This window comes from Acomys minous (assembly GCF_964271855.1).
Source record: "Acomys minous genome assembly, chromosome: 9".
Classification (NCBI taxonomy): domain Eukaryota; kingdom Metazoa; phylum Chordata; class Mammalia; order Rodentia; family Muridae; genus Acomys; species Acomys minous.
In genome coordinates this window covers 99,252,290-99,259,635 of record NC_140490.1, presented here as the reverse complement: position 1 = coordinate 99,259,635, position 7,346 = coordinate 99,252,290, and positions in this window count along the sequence as shown.

Sequence of the window (7,346 nt, the reverse complement as noted above, 5' to 3'; positions counted from 1 at the left end):
TTTTGACAACTTTTATTGACTTCTCTCTGTTGACCACAGTATTTTTTACTGAGAAAAACACTCGGCTTATGTGCACTGGGGTATATTTTATAGTTTCAGAGCAAATTCCACTCAGTCAAGGCTACTCTAAGGGGAGTTATTTGGTTGGATAAATATTTTAGTCTATCTAAAGGCACTGCCTCCTGCCCTTTATTTAGAGTGCTTTCTTTTCCAAATATTGTTTTCAAAGATAAAATACAGCAACTCAATATCCTCTGCTTGCAAGTGCTTTAATGATTTGCCCAGATTTATAAGCTGCAGAACTGCAGGCCTTCTTAATCTCATTCCCTTATGACAGCCACCCCGCAATGACAGTCCTTGAGAAGACTCCCCTCATTGGCTAAGAAATTTCATAACAACTGTGATCATTATTTCCAAGTTAAATCTGTTCACCACTGAGTTACTTTTGTTCCACTGGTTCAGTTCCTTCCTTGTGTTTATAAGAAAATTCACAATGCCTTTCTGTCTGAAATTTTTCATCTTAAGAATTGTAATCTATTTTTCAAAAGCCAACGTTTGGGGCTCCATGTATTTTAGTATTTTGACGAGGAGTTTCCTGCTATCTGAAATTTTACAGTTCTAACTTAGAAATGTTTATCAGCGTGGTAGGAAATACAGGCAAGAGTAGGGATATCCTTGAATCATTTTCACGCTACTGCAATGAATGGAATATCTTGATAAAAGTTCAATAAAGTAGGTCAAAACTTTCAATTTTTCAATATATGTTATTTTTATGCAGCTGCACTATCATCTACTATGTAGGCAATAGTATAATGTCTGAAAGGCACGTACACCATTTTTAAATTATTTTGCAAGCATGGCAGTGCATGCCTGTCACCTCAGCTCTTAGAAGGTGGGATCAGAAGAGCACCAAGCTAAAGTCAAGACTGGGCTGCACTGAGAAGACTCCGTCTCACAGGAATTCTGTCTTACCACAGAAATATGTTAATGATCATCTCAACTTTCACAAAACCATAACTTTACTTGTTGAGGGTGTGTGTGTGTGTGTGTGTGTGTGTGAGAGAGAGAGAGAGAGAGAGAGAGAGAGAGAGAGAGAGAGAGAGAGAGAGAGAGAGAGAGGCAGAGGCAGAGGCAGAGGCAGAGGCAGAGGCAGAGGCAGAGGCAGAGGCAGAGGCAGAGGCAGAGGCAGAGGCAGAGGCAGAGGCAGAGGCAGAGGCAGAGGCAGAGGCAGAGAGACAGAGAGACAGAGAGACAGAAAAAGAGACCTTATCTTCGGGAGATGCAACAAAACAGATACACCCCTGGGATGCAGACCCCACAACAGACTAAAGAACAGATACCATGAAAGTCCAACCTGGTGAGACAGTGAGTTTTATTGGGGTTACTTGTAGGAGCCAAAATGACAAATGATTCAAAGACAACTTTGTTACCAAAGCCTACCCCAGCATGGATGACAGCTCACAAAAGCTGGGAAACTGGAACACACTGTGCAGCCTGCAGGCAATTCAACAGGTTGGAAACCTCTTCCAGGCAGGAGGGTCATTTTCTGCTTTTCCCAGGCTGGACCAGTCTTAGCATCTTGCAGGAAGCTGTCTAGTCCCAGAGTCTTCTTTGCAACTTTACTTGTCTGCTGGAAAGATTTTTCCCCCTTACTTTGGAAGGAAAGGGTGGATTGAATCTGCTCAATTTCAGGGACTTCCTGACTCTATTTTGAGTTGTTTCCTTTCCTGTTCAAGGACCCTGCACTTCAAGATCAAATGTTTCCATTTTGAAGGAAATGGTTAAACAGCACTCCACCTCTCCCCTCAGTCTTTTGCACTTTCTCATCCTCCTCTGGCAATGATCCCTGAGCCTTAGAGGGGGTGGTTGTAGATGCCCACCTATGGTTAATAATTAGGCTATTATGACACGGCAGCAGCCATTTATTATCCAGAGCTTTACCATTGTTTATGAGTTACAGCTGACAATGATGATCTATGGGCATAAACACTCATGTCTAGAAGGCAGTCAGACAGGCACATCACATCTGTCTATTAAAGTCAGAGAAGTTGCTTCCCTATTGGGACCTATGATGTCCCCAGCCACAGATTATTATCCTGGCTTACGATGCCAGATATAAACGCCTTATTACAGAGCGGGCCTTAAATTCAGTTCAAAGGCTATTGGTGTCATCCACGATAGCAGAGCCACTGTTGCACAGGCTGATGTATCTGGCCTGGCATGTCAGTATTTTAGCATGCAGGGGTCACAGCAGAGCATGAATGTTGGTTACAGTTGTCCACAAGGAGGCCCTTTTTGAAACCACACACACACACACACACACACACACACACACACACACACAAACAGCCATCAGGGTAGGAGTTTCTGGTTCACACCCAGTTTAATCTCTCCATGTCCTGCAGTCAGAGCATGAACATGCAGTGCCTTCAGCAATAGGGTCTTACTGTCTTCTCCTGGCATGCAACCAAAAGCACTATCAATGGCCTTTCTAATATGTGGGTCCTCAGGGGCTCCTTGGCTAACAACTCACAAAGAATTAATTAGTTTTCCCCTGGCACTGGGGTCTTCATTCAACAACCTTTTGGCTTGTGGGAGTATCCTTTTCCACTCGTGTGAGGTACCTTTGGGATTTTTTCCCCTTTCAATTAACCCAGCCCCAATAGGGTTGTAAGGAAATACTATCTGCACCTGTATGTCTCTCTGATGGCTTTCCAAATCTGCACAACACACAGGGGGTAGCATCACGTCATCTATATAACGGAACTTTTCCAGGGGTTGGGCAAGACAAGGCTAGATCCCAGACCACCATCCCATAACAAATCTGGAGAAGATAGTCTTGGTGAAACACTGGGAAAGTCTGTTGCCACTTGTTCTCGGTAAGGGTCAGGTGATCCCAGAAGTTCACAAGTAAGGAAAAGACTAAAGCCCAACACAAGTGCGGTCAAACAGAGCAGGGGAATGTTCCATCTGTTTCTATCAGCTGCTTCCTGTACAGATCAAGGTTGGGTACAGAGCATGATTAGGAGGCGCTAACTTAATTAGCTCCCCGTAACCCCCAGCCGTTCTCTCTAAGCCATTATGGTTACATATCCTGGAGCTCTTCCATGGAGGCCCCCTCCACGTCTTCATGCCAGACGAACTCAATGGGCCCCACTTAGTTTTGCTCAGACCAACTCAGAGCCAAAGGTCAACGTGCCCCTGCTTTCCCCTGCCACGTCTGCTGGCTCCCCAGGGTCAAAGCATCCCTGGGATGGCAAAGTGGTTGGAGCTGTAGTTGTTGTCTCTCTATCTGCCATACCTGGCTGGGAAAACTATCTCCACCCCTAGCATAACTTTCGCTGGAGAGAAACGTACCCTCCTTAGTTAGGGCAGAGTATAATTACCTACCCTTGGGACAGACAGGCTTGGTCATTTCTCTTTGTTTTGTCCTATCGCGGATGCCTTCTGCAAACTGCCCCTCAGGCTTTACAGCCTTCCAGAAGCTCCTTAGCACACACCGAAGGGACTGCGGCCAGCCCAAGTGTGGCAAGCACAGTTCTCGTAGGCTTTGCCTTCTCCCCCATTCCATCTGCCTTGCTAAGAACCCTTAACGTCCTAAAGCTAGCCAACCTGGTATATTCCCTCAGAGGCCACTCCCTCCTCCTGAGGCTGACTGCTCCAGCTATCAAAGTATTGAAGCTCAGCAATCCACAGCCCTCGTCGGCTCACCTAATTAACATGCCCAATTAAAAGTAAACACCTCACCCTTTCCTGTTCCTCTTTTTCACCTTTATAAACCACCCTTTGCCTGTGGGACATGTCTGTCTCCTCTCTACAAACACCGCCCCCCTCTTGTTCCCTCTCCCCCTCCCTCTTCACCTATCTCCTGTCTTTTCCCCTTATCCATGCCCTCTGTCCATCTGGGGCAAATAAATCTCCTTCGTGATGAGAACTTGGTCTTCGCATGTCCTGAGCAGCCTTCAAGATTTGCTTTCTATCATTTTGGATTTCTATCATTTTTCCCCCCTTAGGACATCCAGCTAGACACACATGTTGCCACCCCTGTCTTCCTTTCTGCTCCCCATTTTCTCATCTCCTCTAGGTTGTTCTGTCACGCCACAAACACTCTCTACGTGCTGGTCTAAGTCACTGAGATCTGTCAAAGCCTTTCCAACTTTATAAAGATCTTATCCCACCAAAGGGCTCGGCAAGGCCACTAAAGTCCCTTGAGGTTTCTGCTGGATCAGTCTTTTCTATAACTTCGTTGTAAACATAGCTGTATGTGGCCCAGTGAACTGAAGTTCAAGCACAGCTCCTCTTCTTCCTCTTCCTCCTCTCCCCAGTAGCATCTGCCCATCCTCTATGGCCTGCCAGGCCCTGCTATTTGTGGGGACCTCACATGGAGCCTATGAAGTGTTCCTAGGGGCACTGATAAGGAATCCTCATGAGCTGATTTCTCCCATGCTACTCCATGCTTCGCAGCCTTTGCCGTAAATAGGATGGGATGTTACATTACTCACTTTTTTCTGCTTTTCACAGCTGTCAGCTGATCACGTCCATCCGTTCCCGTGTCCCACAGCCTCATAAGCCGTGCTGTGACGGGTGTGTTCATTGCTGGCTTAAAGGTCTTTCCTAGTTTCAGAAGTTCCCACACCGAGTACTGCCTGATCACCCTAGCGGTTTTTCATTTGTTTGCTTGCTTGATTGCTCTTTTGTACTGGGCCATTGTAAATGGCCCTATCTGCACATCTGGATCACAGGTTTTCCCTTCTTTTCTGTTAAAGGCCAGACTTGAGGGGCACCCTCTACTGTTCTTACCACAAGGCTTCTCACTTATCTGTTTCACCTGTCAAGTCAGAGGCTAAGATGGAGGATGCTACCACATCACCTTCTCTTGATGCAATTGCTCCTAGACACAAACAGGTTCCTGCTTGGCTGCCATCTTGGTCTCAGATGCATTTCTTGTACACACAGCAGTGGCCAGGCAACCTCTACCACTGCTTGCCAACAGTCTTGACTCTTGTGCCCATTCCGAAAGACTGCAAAATGTCCTCTAACCTTTAACTATTTTCAGGGAATTTCCATATTCACATGGTGACCCCACTCAGCAACATAGATAAAGACTGCCATCGTGGGGTTCCTCCCACAGACACTCCTAATTCTGATGTCTTAGCTGAGTTGAATGTCTCCCTTCCCACGACAAGAACTATGCAGCCACTTTCATAGCACAAAGGCACACCAACACCCACCACACAGGAAAGGTGGCTACCCAACCACAGCCTCAGTCGCATGCCTTGCTATCCATAGCCAGGATCACACACTCACTGACCCTGCAAACTCTTCTTTGGTTCTGTTATGGCCTAGTTTGGGCATCAATTATATTGTATGACATAACTTTTCTTGGGGAGTCACTGGTACGTATTATATTTGTCATCCCAGGGCTGTGGAGATAGACATTTACCTGAGCTTGCTGCCCAGCCAGCCTAGCCCACTTTGACCAGCAGCAGGCCAGCGAGAGACCCTGTCTCATAAAAATGATGACAGTACTTAAGAAACAACGCCTCATGCTGTCCTCTGGCCTCCACATGCCCACGTACACACACATAAGGTTATGAATTAGCAAAATTGGCAGGAATGCAAAATGAGCACACATCATTGGGAAAATGGCGCTGGGAGATTGGCTCATTGAAGAGTTTCCATGAGCCTTCAGCTTACACAGACTACAGTGAACGGAAGGGTATCTACATAGTGGGACCAAATGTTCTTCAACAGCTTAAACACCGGTAAAACTTAATTAGATACAGAAAACAAAAGACAAAGATGATGACTTCTAGAATCTACCGGGATGGATGTGAACTAAACTCCGTTGGAATTTTTATCTGCTGCAGCTTTGAGTTCGCTGCAGCCCGTTTAAAAGCCAGTGTGGATTATGCGCCCTGCTACTCATTCCAAAAAGCGCCTGCTTTTCTGTTTTATGAGCTCCCTCATTTGCCTTACAAATTTCTCAAGGCTTTGTTCCTGCAAAACGGTTCAGGAGCACGGAGTCATTGTTGTAACTACCTGAACACATGCTTCCTAGACATTTAGAACTTATTTTCAGGAGGATTTTGGAAAAGTGTGACCCCAGAATGCTACAAGAGCTTATGAAACATTCTGTTGGAAGTTCAGAAGGCCAGAATGCTGACAGGGAGCGAAGGCCACCACTCGTGTGGTTTCAGAGAGGCGGAGGGGAGGAGGGAAGGGGAGGACTCAATTGCAAGCTTGGCTAGGGCTACTCATGTCCTGGCAATTTAAGTTGGATGTTTGAAATGGGGTAAATTGTTGGGCAGTGGAAAAGTCAAGTGTGGTTATAGCTTACTGTGTCTATTGCGTTTTATATTGAGAACTCAGTGTTTCCTTCTATCAGTCTTTGCCTTGCTCTCTTGAGATGGGGTTTCTTTTTAAACCAGAAGCTCATGTTTCTCCTAGTAGGCTGGCTGGTTGGCTGGTTGGCTGGTTGACCAGCAAGGTTTCAGGATTTGCCTCTTTATACCCCTCAGAGCGGGGGTCACAGGCACACACAGCTATGGATAGATTTTTTATGCAAGTGCTGGGGATTCGAACTCAATTCCTTTGTGTCAAGTGTTCTCACCCACTGAGCTGTCTCACTAGCCCCCGTAAGTAAATGTTCCCTGCCCCCCTTGCTGTTGTATAAACACCTTTGTGTCTAACTTTTGCAGTGTTCTGCACTATGGCACTATGGGTACCCCTCTTTTGCATCTCCACTAGGGTTACACTTTATTGCATGAAGTTTCAGTATTTTCCTGCTCAGCACAGTGTTGCTCGCGCTGGTTAAACAAGTTACGCTTCATGCTTCTGGATTTAGGCTGGCAGTTACAACTTGTTATTTCCTTTGCATTTCTCTTCATCTCTTTGACACAGAGATTATTTATTCCTTAGTTTTAGCATTTGTCAGGGAGCAGTAACAGAGGCATGTGTTTTCTCTGCTATATTTCAAGGAAACTTGCGTCAGGCCAGCATTTAGTCATTAAGAAGGTTGCCAGACTAAGCCAATAAAAACAATGTAGGGTGCCTCAGTCTGATAGCATCTTGTGACAAATTTCTACAAAGTAAGTGGATTCCATACAATGTACATGTCATCTATCGTGAAACTGGAAGTCAGGAGTCCCCAGATGGTGTCACTGGGCCCAAGTTCCAATATTGGCAGGATGGTTTCCTACAGTCTTGGGGGAAGAATACCCCTGTTTGCCCTCTTCAGTTCTGATCGTCATCTGTACCCCTTGACTTTTAACCTCGTCCTCTGTCTTCAGCACATCAGGAGAACGGGGAGGAGGGAAAGGAGGAGCAGGAGAATGAAGGGGAGG